We start from the raw sequence: 23,821 nt of genomic DNA, 5'->3' as shown, positions 1-23,821 counted from the left end.
AGGTCATCTAAATATGGAAAAAAGTGAATACCCTGTAGCACAACTATGAATGCAGCATTATCACTATAAACAATACTCGTTACCGACAACGTCGCTATTCGAACAATTTTAACAGCTTTTATTATTTACGTGTTTTTCCTTATGTTTTTTTAAGCTGATTTTCAGATAAAGTCCCGGAGTGCAAGACAGTGTAAAGCTGCTACAGGTGTAGTATTCTCTACACTACACAGGTTTTCAGTTTGTTCCACAGTGACAAAAACGTTTGGAACGGGAAGAGATGGCAAGGCACAATGAGTAGCACATTTCTGATTCTCAGTTTATAAAACAGGGTTTACTGTAGCATTACCATTAAAACCCATCAAAGCACCGACCCAGATTCAGACCGCAATCACTTTTTGTTACAGTCATCAGTCAAATTATTTAAAATGACCCCCATTTTTTAAGCCATTGACAGTTGTTGCGCCTACCTTAGTAGGTCATTCACTCAAAATTTAGGTTATTAGTGTAATTTTTTAAAATATTTGTTATGACACGTCACGTAATACCAGTCAATCCTCAAATAAATATTATCCACCTATCAGACTACTAACACGTATTGTATGAACCTATCTTTGGCTCTGGAGACGAATGCACCTACAATTTCTAAAAAATGTAGGTACAATAAGGAGGGACGATTTACAGGGTACACTCATAGTTTTCCGGAGTATTTATGTACTACACATCCGGTATAGACAGTGGTTTCTAGGTCCGACAGCAACAATATCTAATATCTGTTATGGACAAGTGCTAATTGATTTACGTTGGTCCATGCATTGCTGCATACCGGATTGCAAACCAAGCTGACAGGTTATGGTTTTATGTAATTTTTGCAGTAATGTGTATTTTTTCTTGCGTTGCTTTCTGTTTGCTTCTGAGATGTGCGCTGCATAAAGCAGTACAGAAGCCGCTCGTCAAAGTCCCAACTTTTTTCCCTAACCGTCGCGGGGGGATGTGTAGTATTTCATTAAAGTTAAACATTGAAATTGTTATATTAGTTAGTGTAGTTATTTATATTATAAATGAAATTCTATGCGTTGTGTTTTTCTTTCTTTTTTCCCCTTTTTTTTTGACTGCGGAAGTGTCATTAAAACGATCGGACAAAACTTAATTTCATACGCTGGCATCAAAATAGATGGCACAACTGTATTATATTGTGTGAGCAGCTGGGCATGCGAGGCATATATTTTACTAAATATAGGCGTTTCAAAAAAACTTTAACTTTGCATTTACATTTTTAATTATCATTTCTGCAAAAAAGAAAAAAGTTCAGGGAAAAAGTTTAGTACAAGGAGCAGTTATGAGATTTGGGCTTATAGGTTTAAAAGTTCAATTCACTCTATTTTTCAGATTGAATTCAGTGGCAGTCAAATGGATAGCATATTATATACATTGCTTTTATTTGGTTTGTACTGTGGACTGAAAATTGATGTTTTTCTGATAGCGCTTTAGGCGAATAAATACTGTGTCCATGGATTTTTTTTTTTGGCCACGATCGGGGCACCAGGGTGCAGAAGTATGCAGTTTATTTATATTGGTTACAAGGATTAGGCAACACTACAGCATTGCAGAGGTTTCCAGTTCTCAGCATATTGCATCGTTGCAGCAGGCGTTTGACTAAACAAGATAAAACTATAAGACTGGGAGCAAAATTTCTTGGCTATGCAGAGTTGTATTAGGGATGCTGCAAGGAATGTGTCAGTGCAGCAGACATTAATGCCCGTACAGAGTAGGATGTAGCCAGGATTTTTTGGAAATGTACACTGAAGTGTATTGTCTTCCAGAATGCAGCACCTTGCCTGCCTTAGACAGTATATGAATCAACCACCCTGAAACCACCATCCTTTCACCACCTTACTCTTAATGCATCTCAAACACTGTTCCCCTGCTTCTTCTACCTCTTCTCTTCCTCTATCTCCAACCACTCTTGATTCTTACAGTCTCAAAACAACTACCTCTCTAGTCTGTCTCCTATACTCTACCTCCCCTACATCTCCTACTAGCCATTCCTACTTTCCTTTCTTGTTTCCAAACTCCTGTACAACTAGATCCTACCCACTTTAAATAAGCATCTGCCTAACTATTAACTCTTCTTGCTCTAAGCAGCTTAAATAATATTGTAGCAAGTCACATTTTCTTCTGCTAATTATTTAAAACCTTGTTTATAACAACTCACATACTTGTCTGCCAATGTTAATACTCTGTATAATTGAATTGCCTAAGGAGATTTTTTTCTCTCCAGGTCTCTGCTTGTAAGATCCTATAGCTGATTGTTACTACTATGCTACTAACATTTAATACATTGTTTTCTACTCCAGAGGAGCTTTTCTCCCTGGGTCTCTGCTGAAAATGAGCCAAAAGTTCAGCCAGACTAACCCGGTTTACAAATGTAAAATAAATAAAATAAAAAAATGTTTCTGGGAAGCATAACTTGGCAATACTTCTGGATTTGCCAGATATTCATCCTGCAATTAAAGTATGCCTGTCATTTTACACAAAATGGCATTTTACATGTAATAGTCAGTATTACGTTTTACCTATTATTTCTAAATGGTGAGATTCCTGGATATTTATAAAGTGTTACAGAACTGTAGAACAGACTATTGCATGATTTTGTTCATTCCTAAGGTTTTAGAGTAGAAGAGCCCGTGTTTCCTTGGAAAGTTTGCTAAATAACTTTTCATTTTTGTTGTTAGTAGAAAGAATTGCAGCAGGTGATTGTCAGTTCTAAGTTGAACTGGTGAGGTATGGGGTGGGGGGTATTCAAAGTATGATTTATATGTGAGTGTAGTAAGTAACATTAAAGGTTTGGCTGCATTTGTGAATTGGTGAGATTTTTTTCAGTGAATGGCAGTGGTCATTTACATATATTACTGATCGTTATTTGCATAATATAGCAGTACTGTGTGTGTGGAGTGTAGAGCTGCCTCTGGGAGGCTGTATTCAAGATTGAATTTTATGCACATGGCCCGTTTAGAGTCAAAGATTTAAAGGAAAAATTGTGAGAGTGGTTATAAGTAAAATGGTAGGCATGTTAGCCCATTTCAGAATCTGCATGGACAAAAAATAAACTTTTTTTATGCTACATGGAAAGTACAGGAGTATATGTGATACTGTTGTGTTGGTGGGAAAAGGGGTATATTTTTCATGTAGCACCCCCCTCTTAAATCATCATTGATGTTTATATTGTCAAAGGTTCATCTCCTGTCAAAAATCCACATTACTTCCAAATTTGATGATATGGATCATTTTTTTGATCTGTGCACTGTAATCCCTATTTAAAAACATATAGTCATGGTTTAACATTGATAATGGTCTGTTGGAGCTTTACCTTTCTTTGGTACTTTTGTTACTCTTCTTCTTTTGGCTTTTCCCAGTTAGGGATTGCCACAGCAGATCATCTGTACGCTCGTGATTGGCAGTGGAGTTTTACGGTGTCGAGTTATTACTGCCCTTTTTCCAAGTCGTTGGCTTGTGCCCACTTTATAATATTTTATTAAATAATATCTGACAAACTTTCAGTGAATCCATGTCCCCCACCTTCCATACTTAAAGTGGAAGTCTACCCTGTCCCAGGATTTTTTCCTTTTTAACTTTTTTCTTTACCTCCTTTTAACATTATTGAAACCATCAAGAATACTACTTCATGTTCTGATAACTTGGGAAAATGCATGTAGTTTGCCATTTGGTTCATGCAGTCCTTCTTTTTTCTCATCTCTTTTTTTTATATAGAACTTTACTAAAATCCTTAAATATGTTTGAAACATGTTTCAGTCCTTTTCCATCTTGCCAGTTCTGGAATCCCAGATTTTCTCAATCTTCCTTTGTCTTTTATGTTATTAGATTTTCTCTGATAACATAACTGACTTGGAGCTTTTTTCAGAAAAATAGATGATTTAAGAGTAAGTTTTCCTTCCTTCCTTTCTTTCTTCTTTCCTTCATTCTTTTTTTCCATCTTCTGCTAACTCCCTGATTTATCTTGGAGTTAATTCTCCTCCGTACTTATGTAATTTTTATGACAATATCCCTGTAGATGTTATCTATTGCTCTAGTTTCAGTGATGCTTTTTACTATTTTGAAACAGATTCATAAGTGATTTTGACAGTGTCTCCCAACACTGTATTTCCCCTTTATTCACATTCAATTTCCATAATGCTTTTCTTTGTCTTCCATCACTTTACTCTTTTATTTTCCCTTCCTTAACCAATATTTTGGAAAGTGCCAGTATTTTTCATGTTATCTTGAACTGTCATTCTAAATTGAAATAAGACTGGGATGTTTATCAAAAAACGTCACTAAGTAACTATGTTCACGTGATATGTAAAAACGTCACTAAGTAACTATGTTCACATGATATATATCCTCTATTTAATCTTACCCAGTTGTTATGCGTTTGTGAGTAAAAAGGTGTGCTATTTATTTATTTATTTACATTTGTTTACCGGGAAATTCCGACTGGATGCAGGTCCTTTTTCAGCGGATGCCCGGGGAGAAAAGCTCCACATCATGTACATGATAAATAGAGATACAAAGATGCAGCAATAGTAAACAACATTACAGGTTGTTGGCTTTAAAACAATAACAAGATATTGATTATCAACAGTATGTACAGTAAATGTTGCAAGTTAAGATAGTTTCTTGTCATTTATAATATTAGTAACAAAGTTGTCAGACAAGATTTTAAAGTATGTAAAGACAACTAGCTAATTCTGACTGTGGTTAGTAGTGGCGGTAGTATAGTTGGGTTAAGAGTCTAGGTGGGGGGGTAAGGATGGGGGTGTTAGTCTGGATTAGAACAAGGACAAAGCCAGTGCAAATTTAAGTGGAATGTGAGCGCAGTCTTGAAAAGGCTGCTGGAAGGTAGATTAGTTATAGAGAGTGGAAGATTGTTCCAAAGTTTAGATTTGGTAAGTGAAAATATGGCTTCTCCTGCTGAGTTTTTGGATTTGATAACAGTGAGTTGATTTTTGTTGCTTGATCTTAGGGGCCTAGTGGAGTGAAAGGGTTGGAGAAGAGTTTGAAGGGAAGGGATGTTAAGGGGGTGGTTAATACGTTTTTATGAGCGAGGGTGAGTTGATTAAAGTGAAGGAGTTGTGGGAGTTCTAGCCAGTTTAGTTCTTTAAGGGAGATATAATGATGGCTGCGGTAGGAGGTTCCAGTGGCAAATTTAGCAATTTTGTTGTAACAAGCATCCACCTTGTGTAGGTCTGTCTGTCTAAGGTTGGTAAGTATGGGGGATGTATAGAGTAGGGTGGAGATTAGCTGGGAATTGGCTATTGAGATTCTAGCCGTATTGGTTAGGCATTGGCGGCTTCGATATAATGCACCAAGTTTCTTGTGAACTTTTTTTTTATTGAGAGATATGTGGATGTCAAATCTTAAGTTTGTTGTCTATTTCCACACTGAGTAACGTGTGTATTCTGATGGATAGATGATGGTATTGTCTTTGGCGCGAATGTTGAAGTGGGGGGTGTTTTGGGTGGCTTTGGAAGGTTGGAGCAGGAGAAGTTTTTCTTTAAGTACAGCACAGACCATACCATTCCCTGGTAGAATATTTGATTTGCTGGTAGATTTGAGTATTAAAAGTCAGTCAGGAATGCCAAACTATTTTATACTACTTATTGTTTAGGCAATGCGTATGAAGTTGGTATGTGCTGTTCTTGTCTCTATCATGCTGTTTTCTTCTGTCTCACACATATGCCAAGATGTACAGTCACACACACGTATGTGCTTGCATGCAGTCGTAATTTACCTTTCTCTTTATTTACTTTTTGTTTTTCTTTATTTTATTGTCACTAAACTACAAAGCCATGTTTAGTGAGTGTAGTTAGAAAAAAAAACAGCCTATTTCTTTTTTCTGTCCGAATTTCATAGCAGCTTTATATGCCATCATGCAGTGGCAGATTTGATTTTTACCAGACATTATCTGTACATAACACTCTCTTAGAAATAATGAATGGAGGTAACACTGCCGTCCACAGCTCCAACTCCAGAGATAAAAGACCAAGTATCAGTAGAAAAGAGGAAAGGACCACCACGAACTTAAACATAAGCCAATTTTATTTCAAGGGCCTAGAATAAGCGCTTTCACGTGCTACCAAGGCACGCTTAATCAGATTTCAACAAACTGATTAAGCTCAAAGATATATATAGTCATTCCATCTGATCCAATTAGCACACATCATATCAATCAGTCAGATAAAGTTAACTCATTGTTACACTTCAGTCGCTAGTTTTCATAGCTATATTATACAATATGTTAAAACCCTATTCACAACTATACTACTTGCCAAACATTCATGAATCAATATATGATTATCATATGGCAAATACATTCTAATCAAAATAAAAACAAAAATAATATAAAATATAAATATATACATTATATACAAAAGATATAAGTAAGTATATTGGATATAACCATAAAATATGATGTTTAAATAAAATATCACCATATAACCACGATTGATCTATAATGATATATCAAATGAATATTACTGCCATATATACAACTCACATAAATATTCATAATCACTACCTACCTATCTGCGTGCAGCAAGAATAGGTTTAATGCTAACAAATTGATTAAGACCCGGTTCCACATGCGCTCTCAGCTTAAAAATCCAACATAACTCTACTGACTCTAAATAATTCATATTGGCACCACCCCTCTTATTATTAGTGACTAACTGTACGACTCTGAACTTGAAACTGTGGTCTGTATGGATACCAATGTGTTTGGCTAGTGCATTGAGTTGATTCTTTTTCCTGATGTCATATATATGGTTATGCATGCTGTCTTTTAATTTCCTTGATGTCATCCCTACATAAAATGCTGTACATACAGTGCAGGTAGCTAGATAAATAAGGTTCACACTAGTACATGTCGCATGAAATTTGGGTGTAAATACATAATCTAACGTAGGGTGAACAAAAAATTGTTCATCAATAATGAAGCTACATAGACTACATTTATTACATGTGAAGGTACCTGACCGTAACCTTTCCCTTTGTATCTTTTCCTGCTCTGTATATGTATGTTCTATACAGAGCAACCTTTTGAGATTCTTGCTGTTCTTATATCTAAATGTAGGTGTCTCTCTTACTATTTTAATGATGGAGGGGTCTACAGTCAGTGCATTCCAAAGTTTTCAGGAGGAAACATGGAGGTAAGACGACGAGCCAGGAATTGAATCAATTCATATTTAATTTTTCAAGGCTTGAACTGAACTCTGCTGACTCTTCTCTATTAAATAAAGGTTTAGCCTTTATTCCATCGCAAGGCAGTAGCCTTAGCAAAATATTAACTGACCTGAGACTGTTTGGGCATGGTATTTCACTTAAATTGATGTTTGGCGATGTTAACAAACTGGACATACAGCCAATTAACAGTTTTAAGTGTAAAAGCACTTTTATTCCAATTGCACCTGCTAATGTAGAATGTTTTATAAAAATGTATGAGAGATTTTTATCTTTATTTTTTACAATCATCACGCAAATGTCTATATTTTAATTTTAAGCAAGGAAGAACAGAAATCTTTGTATTCCTTGTCTAGAGATGCTGAGCTTACTATAAAACCTGCCGATAAGGGATGGGGTGTGGTGTTGCTGAATACATGTGATTATAATAAAGCTATGCTTGATATGCTTAAAGATACTAATACATGCATCAAGATTAGCCGTGACACCTTTACTAAAATTATTAGGAAGGTATATGATGAACTGTATGATTTACTAATGTGTAGACAGATTACTCAAGCACTTTATAATTATTTTTTGATTGATGTTCCGCTGATTCCTTATATTAAAGGTCTGCCTGCAGTTCATAAGAATGTTCTACCCCCCCAATGCGTCCCATAGTAGCTGGAGCAGGATGGGTAACTGAGAATATTTCACATTACTTTGAGACAGCATTGGGACCATTAACAAGAAATATTTCCACCATTTTAAAAGATACATATCAGCTGATAGAGCAGTTGGATAGTCCAACAATGCAAGAGTTGCTTCTTTCCCCTTGTATATTGGTGACTCTTGATGTCAAGAATTTATTTACCTCAATTCCGAATGATTATGGTATTGAGGCTGTTGGAGAGATACTGAACTCAGTAGAGGGGTTCAGTAAAGAACAACAGATGCTTATCTGTACCCTACTAGACACAGTTTTATCTAATAATGTTTTTTTTGTTTCAGGATATATTATATGCACAAAAATGGGGTGTCGCTATGGGCACCCCTTGTGCAAATTCTTATGCATATCTTTTGATGCATTACTGGGAGAAGACGTTTTTATTCAACAGTGCATTCTATCCACACCTGCTTCTTTATAGACATTTTGTGGATGATATATTACTTTTTTGGGATGGTAGTGTCGATATATTGAATGCCTTTGTGAGTTACCTTGAGACGACTACTGATTTCTTAAGGTTCACAATGGAGTCATCTTGTACAAAGATTGACTTCTTGGATATAACCACATCTCTATATAGGAAGCCGTGTTGGAAGAATGCACTGTTGCATTATAGCAGTATGCATCCTCGTTTTGTATTTCCAAACATAGTAAAAAGCCAATATATGCGAATCAATAAAATTAGCAGAAATGATTCAGATAAGCGTGAACAACTAGAAACCATGGAAAGACTGTTTGTAGAGAGGGGATATACTGGTACTATGGTAAGAGCCATGAAGAGGTTAGTTACAAATACATTGTCAAGATGGGGTTAAGCCACATGCTACATCTCCTTGCTCTAATAAAGCCTTTAGTGGCCCTAGAAAAGCTTTCGATAGATGTAAAGTTGCATTTACAACCAGATATACTAATGATAATAAAAGGATAGTAGATATTATTAAAAGGAATTGGAATGCACTGACTGTAGACCCCTCCATCATTAAAATAGTAAGAGAGACACCTACATTTAGATATAAGAACAGCAAGAATCTCAAAAGGTTGCTCTGTATAGAACATACATATACAGAGCAGGAAGAGATACAAAGGGAAAGGTTACAGTCAGGTACCTTCACATGTAATAAATGTAGTCTATGTAGCTTCATTATTGATGAACAATTTTTTGTTCACCCTACGTTAGATTATGTATTTACACCCAAATTTCATGCGACATGTACTAGTGTGAACCTTATTTATCTAGCTACCTGCACTGTATGTACAGCATTTTATGTGGGGATGACATCAAGGAAATTAAAAGACAGGATGCATAACCATATATATGACATCAGGAAAAAGAATCAACTCAATGCACTAGCCAAACACATTGGTATCCATACAGACCACAGTTTCAAGTTCAGAGTCGTACAGTTAGTCACTAATAATAAGAGGGGTGGTGCCAATATGAATTATTTAGAGTCAGTAGAATTATGTTGGATTTTTAAGCTGAGAGCGCATGTGGAACTGGGTCTTAATCAGTTTGTTAGCATTAAACCTATTCTTGCTGCACGTAGATAGGTAGGTAGTGATTATGAATATTTATGTGAGTTGTATATATGGCAGTAATATTCATTTGATATGTCATTATAGATCAATCGTGGTTATATTGTGATATTTTATTTAAACATCATATTTTATGGTTATATCTGATATACTTACTTATATATTTTGTATATAATGGTATGTATTTATATTTTATATTTTTGTTTTTATTTTGATTAGAATGTATTTGCCATATGATAATCATATATTGATTCATGAATGTTTGGCAAGTAGTATAGTTGTGAATAGGGTTTTAACATATTGTGTAATATAGCTATGAAAACTAGCGACTGAAGTGCAACAATGAGTTAACTTTATGTGATTGATTGATATGATGTGTGCTAATTGAATCAGATGGAATGACTATATATATCTTTGAGCTTAATCATTTTGTTTAAATCTGATGAAGCGTGCCTTGGTAGCACGTGAAAGCGCTTATTCTATGTCCTTTGAATAAAACTGATTTATGTTTAAGTTTGTGGTGGTGGTCCTTTCCAGTTTTTTTACTGTTTCTCCAATCAGAGTGAAGATTTACACTTAACTGATTTTTTAATATACTTTAAGACTTTTCAGTCGCTGCCTGCTCTGTGTACACTCTAACTGTATATTCTACATTTTACCATACTTTTTCCAGTACCGAGTTTTGTAAGTCATACTGTTCAAACCAGTTTTCTAAACTTTCCCCTTTAAATCCACAGTGAAGCTCCTTTGAGGAATTTCAGTTGCTGTGTGGTCAACTGACTTGTTTAGACAAAATCTAAACTGGAGTTTTGTCTCAGTTGACTGGCTGGTTCAGTGACATTTGAGCAATCTCCTTTGTCAACTTATCAGACCACAGCTTTCAACGTTAGTCCCGCCCTTCTGCCATAACCTCCCCTTCTCAGTTTTAGAGAATGATTGGGGTATACACAAATGTGGGTGGGTGGGGGCCTTTTTTAACATAAGTTGTATGTCATGATCTCTATACAAGTTTTTAACACTTAATCTATAATGCAAGTAGTAAAATGATTCCCTTAACCCATTCTCAGAGGAGGGGCAAGAAATTTAAGTGTACAGAATTAAAAAAAAGTGCTGTTTTATTTTAGCAGTAAGTTTACACATATTACATTTGAATGGCACAGAGGTTTACACTTCAGAGTTCTGTGTTTTTGCTCTCATTAAATCCAGGTATTTGGTCTACAAGGACAGTATTCCTCATTCTTAAGAAACCTCGTGCTTCCATCTCTTTTGTACGTCATCTTTCTTAAAAGGATGGGAAGGGTTTCAGTGGTGTTCTCAACCAGTTATTTTTCTTTGCTGTCTGGTTGCTTGAGAGTTACTATTAAAATATAAATAAAATAATAAAATAAAATTCCATTAAAATATGCCTGACTAATAATGTATCCTATACTATTTGTTTGATTTGACTTGTTCTCAGGTTGGGGAGAGAGGGGAATTTATTCCTATCTTCCTTTTTAAAACTGTAAAAACATAAGTTATGTTTCTGCAGAGGGAAATCCGAAAGTGCAACACACGAAAATTGTACTGCATTTCTTCGGTATTTTTGCCAGTTGCTTGAGAGTGCTGGTTGCTTGAGTTCGGTTTACTGTATTTTCAGTATCTCTTTATATGTTTTGTCCTGAAGACATGTCATTTCAATTTCTTTTAATTCAGAATCCGAAGCTCCTTCCGTAACCCCCACTGCCGTATGTTCCACAGATCCTAAGATCAGATGCGCGTCTTCCAATACTTTTACTTATTTTTTTCTCTTGCTTTTTTCTTTTATGTCTGCCAGCAACCTTTAATTACAGATATCTGTAATGCTTTTGAGAAATACTGGCTTTCAACAGTGATATACTATTAACCGTATGGGAGAGCTATTCATATGTTGTTTAACTGGTATAGACTGTCAGAAGTCTCTGTATGACATTGTTTATTTTCAGTTTTGAACTTTCGTCTGTAAAAATAAGTAAGAAATGGCTCCAAAGCACTAAATGTAGGAAGTCCTGACTTTAGCAACTTGGGAGTGCTTGAAGAACCAGTGGGCATGGTGGGAATGAGTGACCATACCAGCATACTCATTTTTGTGGGTGTTAAGGTAGTTTAGTCCATTGTAGTAGTGAAAAGGAAGAGATTAGGTTTTGTTGAGATGACAGGAGGATGGTCTTGACTTTATATCCACTAACCAGGATGGCAATCCTCAGTAGCTAAAAATTGTCATGTGTGCAGAAGCATACTTTTGGGTCAAGCATTATGTTATGCCAGTGCCAAACTGATGTGGGTTTGGAGGGCTGTAAGCCAAAGAGATTCCCTGACAGCTGTCTGGATGATGGCCTTCAGAAGCGACTGTCTTGCACCCAAAATGGAATGAATGGCATGCTGGGGAAATGCGAAGGCTGATGCTTAGCAAACGTAGGGAACAAAAAAAAATGACTCTGAGGGAGAGTTAAGGAAAATAAAACTTTCTTAACTGCCATTTGTGTCAGTCTGCAGTATGGTTAGAGATATAAAACTTTACATTTAGCAATACAGTATGATTTGGCATCGGGTAATTTATTTTAAGTTCTTAGCATTATTTATATATTTGTTTCTTTTTTCTCCTTTATGTAATTGCCACCATTTTTTCTGTAAATTCACTAAGGTTGTTGGTGCATCATGTTTGAATAGTTGGGATTACAGCTGAGGCTTGTTATGATTTCTTTTGCGTATTGTGATGTCTATTGCAGCATTATAGTTCATAGTTTTAGTACTAAGCTAACTGCCCTTGCGAGCCATTTTAAGCCTAGCCAATTATCCCTTTTGAGACTCAGACCCTGCACCTTGTGTTTGTAAGGCAAACACCTTAACCATTAAGCCACCCTCCTTCATAGTTTGTTTCCTTATACTGTTTTAATTGTATGACAGAGTTTTCTAGCACTTGTGGTTTACTGAAACTTTATGGTTTAGGTCCTTAAAATGTGTTGGTGTCACTACTGAAGACCACTTTTCAGTTATGCTACTAGTTAATAAAAATATATATTGATGTTTAGATAAAATGTCAAATTATAAAGTTCTTAATTGTGAACATTTTGTGTGTGGTATTTTTAACATGGGGTGAGTTCTTATGGATCCAGTTATAGTTTAGGGGCAGCAAAGTGTCTTCAGTGATAAGAGCTCTGTGTCATAACTCCAAGGGAAAAAGGGCTCAGTCCTGATCTCTGGTCATAATTTCTCCAAGTGTTTTGGGTTTCTGATACCATGACGGGAATAGACCCCATTCCTTAGGCAAAGTACGGTTAAAGCTCCTGAAATTAGTATTGTTTCAGTCTTTGTTGTCAGCCAAAAGTGCTCTTTGCAGCACCTGCAATGTGCCCAGCAATGACTCCTGCAATTCGTATGGAGTTACATGTATTGGTAACATATCTAAATACGAATGTAGATTCTTTTTTATAAGACCCGTTGCTGCTACTACAATTAGAACCATCTTGGTATCTTTCTTCCACATTGCTCTTGTTTCTGCCTGCAAATCTTGATATGTTATGACTTTGTGTCTCTCTGTACGCAAGACATTGTAGTCACTGGGTGTAGCGATTTCATTGATCAGTGTTACTTTTGTCTTCTTTTCATGGACTACTATATCTGGCTTTCTCGCATCTGTCTTTTTAACTGTTGGTAATTGGTGATCCCATCTGATATAGGCTTCAGATGTAGGCTTCATCATTTTCTATGATGTTTGTGGCTCATGTTTCCAGTGTTTTTCAGTTACTTCAGTATTATAATGTTTGCACAATTCCCAGTGCAACAGTCTTGCCACATTATTATGCCTTTCAGTATACAATCCTTCTGCAATTAGTATGCCACAAACAGCAACAAGGTGTGCGACTGTTTCCAATTCTGTTTTACAAAACCTACGTTTGTCTGTTTCTCCCACATGTTCTCTGAATTTTGTAAACCAGCTTGTATGTAGCCCACTATCTTGGGCTGCCAATATTAACTTTTCATTTTCTCTCTCTCTCTCTCTGGTGTTTCATGTTATCCTTGTGAATGTGTGTGTTTTCTCCCACCTCTGAAAACATGTTGGCTGATTGGCTTCTCTAAAATGACCATATGAATCACATTTTCTTTGGCTTTGTGGCCTGGGTCTTGGCTGAAAGGAATTTAGGTTGACTTTTGCACTTACCTGATTAATAGAAATACGTTATAAAAAATGGTTTGAGTTTAGACTCTGAAAGAAGCAAAAAAGAATCTCATAGTAAGTTGGTTTGGGCATATGGTTGCCTAAGAATTTGGGGGGCGGTTTTGTATTGAGAGCTACGTTTGGTAGTGCATTTTTGGTATCTCGCATGAATGTATAGGAAGCAGCTGCAGTGGTGCAGTGGTAGCGTTGTTGCCTCACAGCAAGAGGTTCTCCCGTTCGATTCTCGGCTGGAGTGTGGGGAGTGCCTTCGGTGTGGATTCTGCATGTCCTCCCCGTGGTTGGATGGGCGTTCAAAAGACATGCATAAATGCCTTCCTTGAAGGTTGGACGTCGAGCTGGCACCTCTACGTTCGTTAAAATCAACTGCCAGTCATTAGCGGACCAGAGTTCCACTGTGATGACCCCTAACCGGGAAAAGACGAACAAACAAACAAACTTGAATGTATAGGAAACTGGTTGGCAATAGGTATATGAGTTAAGCTGTGTAAAGTAAACATTTGGAGTATTGTTGGAAGGAGAAACCTAAACCTTGAGTATGGTGATGCGATTTTTATGGTCTGCTATTGCATGCACTTATTTGTGAACAGATGCGTGTTTCTTGCATTTATTTTTGATGCATTGGACAGAATAATCCCTGTGGGTATTAGTATTAAGATGACAAATTGTTATATCGATTTTAATCAGTAATATTGCTTAACAAGGAAGGTGGGACTGTCTGATACTAACAAAACTTTTGAGGCAGGCATTTAATGGCTCACAGGCCTCCAGAACAGGTTTTACAAAAACGTTAATGTGTCTTAAGAACTGCATTACTTTTGGATCATAGAATGTACAAAGCAGCAGTTGGGCCATGTGGCGATTTATGCCTCACCAGTATCCACCTTTAGACAGTATCTTCTTTTTCAAGGAGCGATAGACCAGTCATCCATTAGAATGACTTTGAGGGTATTCATAAATGTTAATAACTGTCACTTGGTAATATGATAAATCGGTTGGTCCTTAGAGCCTTTTTAGCTATAATTTGCCTCACAAGGACAAGGGTGGATATACTGTATAAGAGTATATGAAACTTATAGTGTAGCCAGTTAATCCACTTGTTTTTGAGAAATGGGAGGAGATTGGTGTACCAAGAGAAAACTCATGCCAAAGCAGTGAAAATGTAATTAACACAAACTGTGAGAGGAGGTCGGGATTAAATACTGGGCCATCGAATTGTGAGACAGAAAAGTTAAGATTTCAGTAGAAAACTTTTGCCTTGTTTTTACCAAGTCAACTTCTTCTATTTTTGTGATGTAGAATGTGTAAGGTATGTTGATCATATTCATAAGATCAGCAGTTAACATAATTTTAAGTAGTTATGATCTTGACAAGCTAAATAAGGTTAAAAAAAATATGTGTATGTAGCACACAGCTTTATAGAAGGGTGCTGTTAAACTGTAGGGGCAGATGCTTTTAATTTAACGGGTCTATATCACATTGTTGAACTCAACGTCATATGGTTGACACCATATGATCGAACTTTTAAAAGTTTGAACGTTTCAACAGAGACCTCTGTACAGTGCGGAATGGGAAGATGTCCCTTTTCTGCACTGTAGTGTGTTCTTGGAGTTGGTATATTTAAAGTGTGGGGGGTGCAGGGGGGCTTGCCCCCTGCGTAAACTGTTCAGGTAGGTTTTTCTGTGGTTTATTTTTTATTATTACATTTTTGAACTTTTAAAAGTTCGATCATATGGTGTCGACCATATGACGTTCGAACTTTTTAAAAGTTTAATTATGTAATATAGACGCTAATTTAACGTTATTGTTATAGTAGAGGTATATGGAAAGAAGCTTAATGGTGCAGCAGTTAATGTTGTTGCCTCACAGCAAGATGTTCTCTGGTTCGATTTTCTTCTGGAGGATCTTCTGTGCGGAGTTTGCATGTCCTCCCTGCATTTGTGTGGGTTTCCTATGGTTGCTTCAGTTTCCTCCCACATTCCAAAGATATGTGTCTGGAATGTTTATCCCGAACCTGTGCTGAAAATAGGCTCTGTCCTAGTTGGACTTTCCCGGTCAACGAATGTTAAATAAAGAAATAAGTAAAATAAATGTGACCATGCAACAATAAATAGTGTAATAAAGATGGTGACATTGTACTATGAAAATTAGGATTGCTTGAGTTGCTAGTATAGTGTGGTCATGCTGTGGTCACTGCTGCTTAATAACTCATTGTAGTTGCAATAATGGCAGTGACAGTGCATCTGAACTGACTGCAACTGTGAGTGATTACTTGACCTGGGAAAAGCAGCGTACAAGTAATGTGCTCAAAGCTATGCATGTTCACCTGCTCATCACAGCCCCCATAGCTGTTACATGGGCACATTGGGCAGCCTATAAAAGGGCACTATAACAAAGTACTGAGTGATTTTTATCATATAAATGTGAAAGAAATAAAAATGTAGGGAGTCAGAAATGGGGAAGAGCAAACAAACGGGCAGACAGAAGGACAGCTAGAAGGGTAGAGTGTAGTGAAAAGAAAGTGAATGTGTGTGACATATGTAGTTATTGGATAACAGCCCATTTTTTTGTTTTTCCAAAGAATAGTATGGGGAAGTTTGGGGAAGAATGAGAGTAGGGAATGGAGCAGGAACAGAAAAACTAGAACACTGTAAAAGACTGACACGATAATGACGCATTAAGTGGGGCAAAATGGGCACCTGCTGATGGGTAGGATTGAACTGTAAACCTGGTATAGGAAGTAACTCACTTAATGGGAACTCACCCAAAATATGTCACCTTGGTGGCTGAATACATACATGGGCTGCATCTCTGATGGCCCAGAGGTCTGGGCTGGCTGGCTACATTGCTGTACAAGTCACACAAGGAGGCAGACCAAGGTACCAGTGCAGGCATCAAGGCACTAATTCACCTTGCTTCTCACCACCTTGGACTTCACCAACTGCTGCACCTCGAGGTTGGTCACTCAGGGGGACCTGTCGTGCCACTTTCTGAGGAGCCTTCATCCACCTCCCAGATATGTAGCTGTGGAGGCAACCAGTGAGCTCTCAAGGTCACCTTCCACAGGGTGACCTTATAGATATGAGGACAACTAGCGACCCAAAGATCTATGCAGTGGCCATTGCAGAGCACAGAGAGTACCATCTTCCCTCTGCTTTCCCCATGACCTCATGGATATTGGGCCTTCAGTTTTTCAGGTACACTCTGTGCTGTGCAAACATCTGATGGACAACAATGCCCACCGCCACTACAGCAAAGTGTCAGAGTGGTTACACCACATCGACTCATAAGAGCTGTGGTCACCGTGATGTAAACAGAGAGAGTTGCCAGCTGACAGTTGTGCATGCATGCACTAATCTGTATGTGCAAATCCCAGGTGTACATGACTTGGTGTGGGACCAAAGGAATGGCAGTGGCTGGAGAAATTCATCACACAGTAGATAGAGATGTCACTACAAGCCTTATGAACATGTGGCATGTGTGTATTTAAGAAAAGTAAACCTGACAGGGTCTTCTAGGAATATGTGTGGTAGGGATTGGTGGAGTTGCAGTGGGAGGCCATATCATGGCAATAGTAGAAATGCTTTGCAGGATCACTGATATGTTACTACACCGAGGACAAAGGCACAAGAAGTCATCAGACTGAGCACTAGGACTGGCCGTCAACACAGAGGAATCTCACATAGTGGAAATTCCTTGTATCCCTTGCCAGGGAAAATGATAGAACCCTCACATCTGGCAGTGGCTTTGATGACAACTGCCTTTAGTGGATGTCCCAGGTAAGTAATAGCACATGCCGTTCCTGTAGGATGGTGACTTGCACTTGTGAATGGTTTACTCGTACAAACACACATGCATTTGTGTCATCCGTGGGTGTCAGGGCTGCAACATCAGGAACCTGCACCACAATGTATGTATGTATGCTCCTACTCTGTGTATGATTAGCTTGTAGAAGTCTGTGTACCCGGTGTTTGTCGTTGTCAAAAACATGATCCTTCATTCCCTTCAGATATGTTATTTGTATACATTTACCGGTGCACTAGACGAGGTTCCAGCACAACAGGTCAGAATTTACCTAACAACAGATAGTTAATAGTGGCTGATGAGAGAATCATGCATATGGCCCATTCTGATGACATTGTGGCATTGTCAGCAGTGCTGACAGTGGTGGACAAACGTCTGTCATGCATGGCCAGCGTGACTGTGGACAGGCAGGATGAACCTCTGGTATCTCTGATCATGAATGTTATACTGTCCATGTTAGCCCCACATCTGCCAACAAGGTGTTGCCACCACAGATGGCATAGACTGCAGCTAAAGTGCATGCATCCAGCATAAGAGAGTCCCGTAGGTGACCATCACTGCCTTTGACTCCTGAACTTTTCCAGAAATAGGTATATCAGAGGTTGGTGGGGCCCTGATGGCAATTTGGGTGCAGCAGTGACCTCTAAGTCCTCAGGGAAAGGGCTGTGTCATCGAATTACTACATGGTGGTGGTTTTCTCCTATGCTGTCTGTGGAAACCAAATGTGCTGTTTCCTGAGGCCATTGCCTGTGAAGCTGTTTGTGTCCTCTGTTGGATGCTGGCAAGTTTTAGTAATAATGGTGGTTAATACTACTCGGACATTTGTTTCCACTGCGATTTAACAGTCCATGCATCTCCCCTGCTACCAGCTAAGGACAGCACATGCTGCTAACTCCTGTTTGGTCACTCTATTCACAGGGTAGTGGACAGCAATGACCTTGTCATGGAGGCAGTGGTATTTCAGCCGCTGGTGGACTCTTCTTCATCAGTATCATGGATACTGTCTCCTGAGGTTGCTGTTGACACACACTGGCTAACTATAGTACATACTGCTCCTGGTATCTTGGTGTGAGTGATAGTCGAGCACTGAAAAATGATAATGATGATCAGAATAGCTGTGTGCTGTGGCTCATCATAATAATTTTGTAAGTCTGAATTTTGCTGCCTTGTTTGATTTCATCATTTCCAAATGCAGTGGCTCTTAACATGTTGACACTCATTTTGCAGTACTTCACATGTGATGAGTACTGCACCATTTTCCTGCCCAGCGAGTTTGTGCAACATGCCTCTCTGAATTGCCCTTCCCTATTCATTACCACTCACTGGACTATTTTATTTAATGCACTGTGAAATTTGTGTGTGAATGCTCCCCAAAATTTATTTTTTTGCCAGATCTGGGCGCAGTTTTCATTAGCCAGGTATGTGAAGCAAAAGCACTGTGTCAAAAAGATGGGTCAACCAAGGCTGTCAGAAAACATAAAAAGTCATCCTGGGCAAGTAACTGATCCCACACAACTGTGCTACATCCAATACAAATGCCAGTATTATCCAAAAAGTCCAAAGTCCATAGGCAAGTAAAGCTGTTTTATTAACATAAAATATACAAAAGGTTAAGCACTTTCATCTCAAGCTGTAAGAGCCTTCATCAGAACAAATACCACTAGTAACTAAATCCTTTATATAACAATCTGTTACTAATTAGAATAATTAAATATGGAGGCATTTAAAGGTACAAAGCATAAAAAAGTAACCATTATAAATAAATAAAGTAAAACAAGCATGAAAAAGGTATATCCCGTGAATAAATATAAAGCATAAAATCAATTCTGACTTAAAAACATATATATATATATATAAGAGAATGTATATTCTGTTATGAATAGTAATTATAGAGTACGAGCACATTTTTTTAGAAGGGGGACAATAGTGCTGTTGTTGTTCATACCTGGAGGTACCATGGCGTTTAATTTCAGCTGCCAATGTAGTTCTCTGATTTCCAGGTCTAGTTCCCACCAACCTCCTCTTATATTGTGTCAAAGGAAAAATAATTTCAAAATGAACAATACACAGCAGGTTCAGGTTAAGGCACTTTAATCTTGCAGCAAGGAGACGAGACAAAAACGTGCTAATACAGAGTTTGTCTAACTAGAATCAGGAAGTGAAACTACTTTTATACATTTCTTACAAGGTATTGCCGACTAAGCTGACGTAATGAATCACAAGTTCTTTCAATATTATTTCTCAGCAGCTGTTTGTCCATGATTTTCTGCTGGCATATCAAGTTTACAAAAAACTTCCTAAGAAAAACAACGTGGCCTTGATGACCTACAGCTTTCTCACTATGCAATGCTACCATTCAAGGTGCTATGGCTAATTCGAGCACAAAGCAAGTACAGATTACAGTTCATTTTTTCAAGCAGTCTTTGTCTGATGTATCTCTTCTTTTCCACAGCTGTGCATGTTCTCATAACACGAACAGGGCTGATTGTTCATATTTAATCACATTATAGAAAACAGTATTGTTCTATTCATTCACTATTAATTCATTTTCCTGACCTAGCAGATAATCACCTGCTTCTCAGTACATTTCCAAAAGGCATAAACATGAATTTTGCTGTGCTAGCAAATACTAGGTCAGAGAGCATCTTGCAATTTCAGAAAGCATACTGCAGTTTGAAAAAGCATCTTATAATTTCATACAGAATTAAGCTGTACATAAAATATAATGAAATGTGTTAACCCTTTTAGCTTCTAATAAGCACTAAACATATACATTAATACATATTTTTCTAACATTTTGTCAACTAGAATGTCCAAAATCCCAAATTTGAACCTGCTAGTACCTTTACAAACTAGACTATGCTTATAAAGGGCATTATTTGTATTGGCTTTATTAATAGCGTACAGATGTTTATAAATACGCTTTCTAAGGTTACGTTCTGTTTTCTGGGTTAAAAGAGGTGAACTTTTAAAGCTTTTTGAAAATTTTGGTTGTGAATTAATGGCATTTATTGTCAGGGTTAATAACACATGTATTAGCAAACTGTTAGATGAGTTGAATGTTTTAAATAATGAAATACTGGATGATTTACTGTTTGAGACAAACGCAGATAAATATGAAGCTGTATTTAACAAGGTTGAAAGATTTGTTAAAAGTAATCTAGTTAGGAAGCGTAAAAAACTGAGATGAAAATGACTATCATAAGAAGTTAGCCTACCCTTTCCCTAAGTCTTATTATGTAATGATTTTAAGTCTGCTTCTGTGGAACTAATTTTTAATGGACACACCAATACACATTATGAACAGCATGGGGACACAAGGGATGGAGAAGGATATAATGAAAATTATGATCATAGTTACCCCTCCCCCAAGGAGGTCTGAAAGAATAAAAAGCCAAAACGGGCAAAAAAATTTTTTTTTCCACAGACCCCACTCTGAGAAGGGGGAAGGGGCAGAGGCATAGGAAGAGGCTGGGCAAATAGAAAGAGGAACAATTAACCATCAAGCCCAATGCCTGCAAATTACACAGTACCTTGGAAGCTAACGAGATAAGAGATCACACACGGAGAGGTTATGAATACGTTAAATGGATTTAATATTTTTAATTATATGAACATAACAGTTGACAGTTTATACTGTGAGCTTTTTAAAAAAAGGCTTTAAATTTGTGCCATCAGGAAAAATAGGTACTGTGAATGTCCTTAGTGAATTACGTCTCTCTATGAGGAAGTTAAACCTACAGATTTTATTTAAAAAATAGTGAAAATGGGGTTTCACTCAAAAATACTGGTGTAACTATGCATAAGAAAAGTTGTTTTAATCCGCCACTGCACCCCCTTCTTTCAGTGTTTGAAAAGTCCTGTGTGGAAGACATCAACAACACCTTTAATCTTCAGAAGAAGAGTTTTCATAACATGTCAAAGGAAGAAACACAATTATTAAGAGAAAACCAGGATATTAGGATTATGAAACCCAACAAAGGTGGGGGAGTGGTTTTGTTTCTATGATGCTGACAAATGCCAAAAGACTTCTAGGAATGAAGTGTTGATTATGCATAGAAAAATTCAGCTTTTTCTTGAAGACTCCCTCTTGCAGGATGTCATTACTGAGAACTTATTTGAATTTTTGAAACTAGAACATCCCGTTATTCCTCTGGCCTTTGGAGTTCCCAAAATTCACAAAAGCATTGACCATCAGCCCTTCAGGGTTATAATAGCAGCCCATAGTAGTACCATGTACTCTTTAGGGGTATTTGTAGACAGGCTACTTAAGGACTTAATAAAACTGGTTCACTACTTATTAAAGGACTCATGGGACTTTTAACCAAAATTCAGGCCAATTGGTTTAGTGATGAGTGTAGCATCTCAACAATTCATGTTAGATTTGTTTACTTCTATATCCCATTCTGAAGGACTTAATTTATTTTATGATGCAGATAGAGAACTAACCCCCTTAAGTGACACAATGCTGAATTTTTTGATGGCTGGTATGGAATATATTTCGAATAATATTTACTTTGTTTGAAGGAGAATTTTTCAAACAAGTTAAAGAGGTAGCTATGGTTGCGAGCTCCGCACCCATATATGTCAATTTAGTCCTATATACGTGGGAGAAAAAAACATGTTTTTGGCTCAGATTTCCCAGACATGTCAAACAGAGCACCTCACTGGCCCTCTTCAAGAGAAATCTTGATGAATGGATGGGAAATAGAAAATTCACCCTGGGGATCACTCCAGTGGCTTTACTCGACAAAGGCACTGGAAACTGAGGTCGGGTGGCACAATGCCAGGGTAATCCTATGGGCTAGGGTTGTAAAGGCTCCAGGGCCATTAGCTTAGTACACACCTGTGAACCTATGACTGGTTAGCCTATTATAGATACCTTGATGATGTCTTTTATTTTATGGAAGACTGCTAACAAGATAATGTATTTTTGAATTATCTAAATAGTGTTGGTGACCCCTTCCTTTTTCCAGCAAGTGTATCTGAAAACAGTATAGACTTTTTAGATATAACTTTGTTTAAAGGTAAAACCCACAGAAGATTTGATTCCAATTTTTTTAGAAAGAAAACCTTCTCCAACAACTACCTGGATTACCACAGTAACCACTCTGGACACCTGAAGTGAAACATTTTTAATGGACAGTTGATGCTAGAAGCTGGGATATGCTTGGATTTGGATAGCTTTTTGATAGAAGTAAATATTATCATAGACATGTTTAAAGAAAGAGGGTATCCCCAAGATTACCTAATGACAATAGTCTAGGAAGTAAAATCAGGATGGGGTAATAAATACAACCCCCTCCTAAACAATAGCATGTCAGCTCCACATGATTAAGTATACAAAAGCAAATCAAACTTTCAAAGCAGTATGGTACTACTCTATGGTACGGGTAGTCAGGAAGTGAAAAAGATACTAACAAAAAATTGGATAATCTTTAAAAGCAATCCTGATATTCTTGAACACATTGGACAAGTTCCCATTTTTGTTTATAAGACCAGGTAAAAACTTAAAATGGCTATTTGAACATGAGTTATTATACTACCAGGTACCAGAGAAAGGGACAACAAAATGTGGGGCATGTCGACGGTGCCTATTTATTATGGAGAACCAGACTGTTGCCTTGGAACATGTACTCTTTAAAGTTATGTTGAAAAAGGGCAATTGAGGTATCAGAGGTATTGTTTATTTGGTCTTGTGTACCACATGTAGTTATTTCTATATAGGGAAAACAGAATGTAGCCTTAGAAACTGTATTTCTGAACATTTATATGCTATTAATAAAGCCAATACAAATAATGCCCTTTATAAGCATAGTCTAGTTTGTAAAGGTTGTAGTAGGTTCAAATTTGGGATTTTGGACATTCTAGTTGACAGTATAAGAGGAGGTTGGTGGGAACTAGACCTGGAGATCAGAGAACTATATTGGCAGCTAAATTTAAATGCCAAGGTACCTCCAGGTATGAACAACAACACTATTGTCCTCCTCCTAAAAAGAAGTGCTGTTACTCTATAAATATTATTCATAACAGAATATACATTGTCTTATATATTTGTTTTTAAGTCAGAATTGATTTTATGCTTTCTATTTATTCACAGGATGTACCTTTTTCATGCTCGTTTTACTTAATTAGCCAGGTATGTTATGTGATGGAAATATTTTTTGTCAGCTATGGACAGTGCTTGAAGACTTTACTGAAACTTTTCATGCAGTTGTGTAAAGGGATCATTGTTGAAAGAATTGTTTTTGTTCCCTGCTCCCTTTTCTTTATAGTTTCTGGTCTTCTGTCCCACTGCACTCCCATCCATTATTGGATCTACCACCTTCTCCAATCTTGGACCCTGC

General features: G+C 37.3%; 1 protein-coding gene across 1 annotated transcript in view; it reads left to right on the top strand.

The window, feature by feature from the left end:
- Positions 1-701: 701 nt before the first annotated feature.
- LOC122812929 (lethal(3)malignant brain tumor-like protein 4) overlaps positions 702-23,821 on the top strand; it is a 2,410,392-nt gene continuing 2,387,272 nt past the window's right edge. Inside the window, exon 1 of the mRNA XM_044084994.1 lies at positions 702-846. The gene's annotated coding sequence lies outside the window, so the exon portion shown is untranslated. The remainder of the gene's footprint in view (positions 847-23,821) is intronic.

Source organism: Protopterus annectens, chromosome 1.part1, assembly GCF_019279795.1.
Source record: "Protopterus annectens isolate FY-2018-M chromosome 1.part1, PAN1.0, whole genome shotgun sequence".
Taxonomy (NCBI): Eukaryota; Metazoa; Chordata; order Ceratodontiformes; family Protopteridae; genus Protopterus; species Protopterus annectens.
The sequence above is the reverse complement of the archived record's forward strand: the minus strand, read 5'-3'. Positions and strand labels throughout refer to the sequence as shown.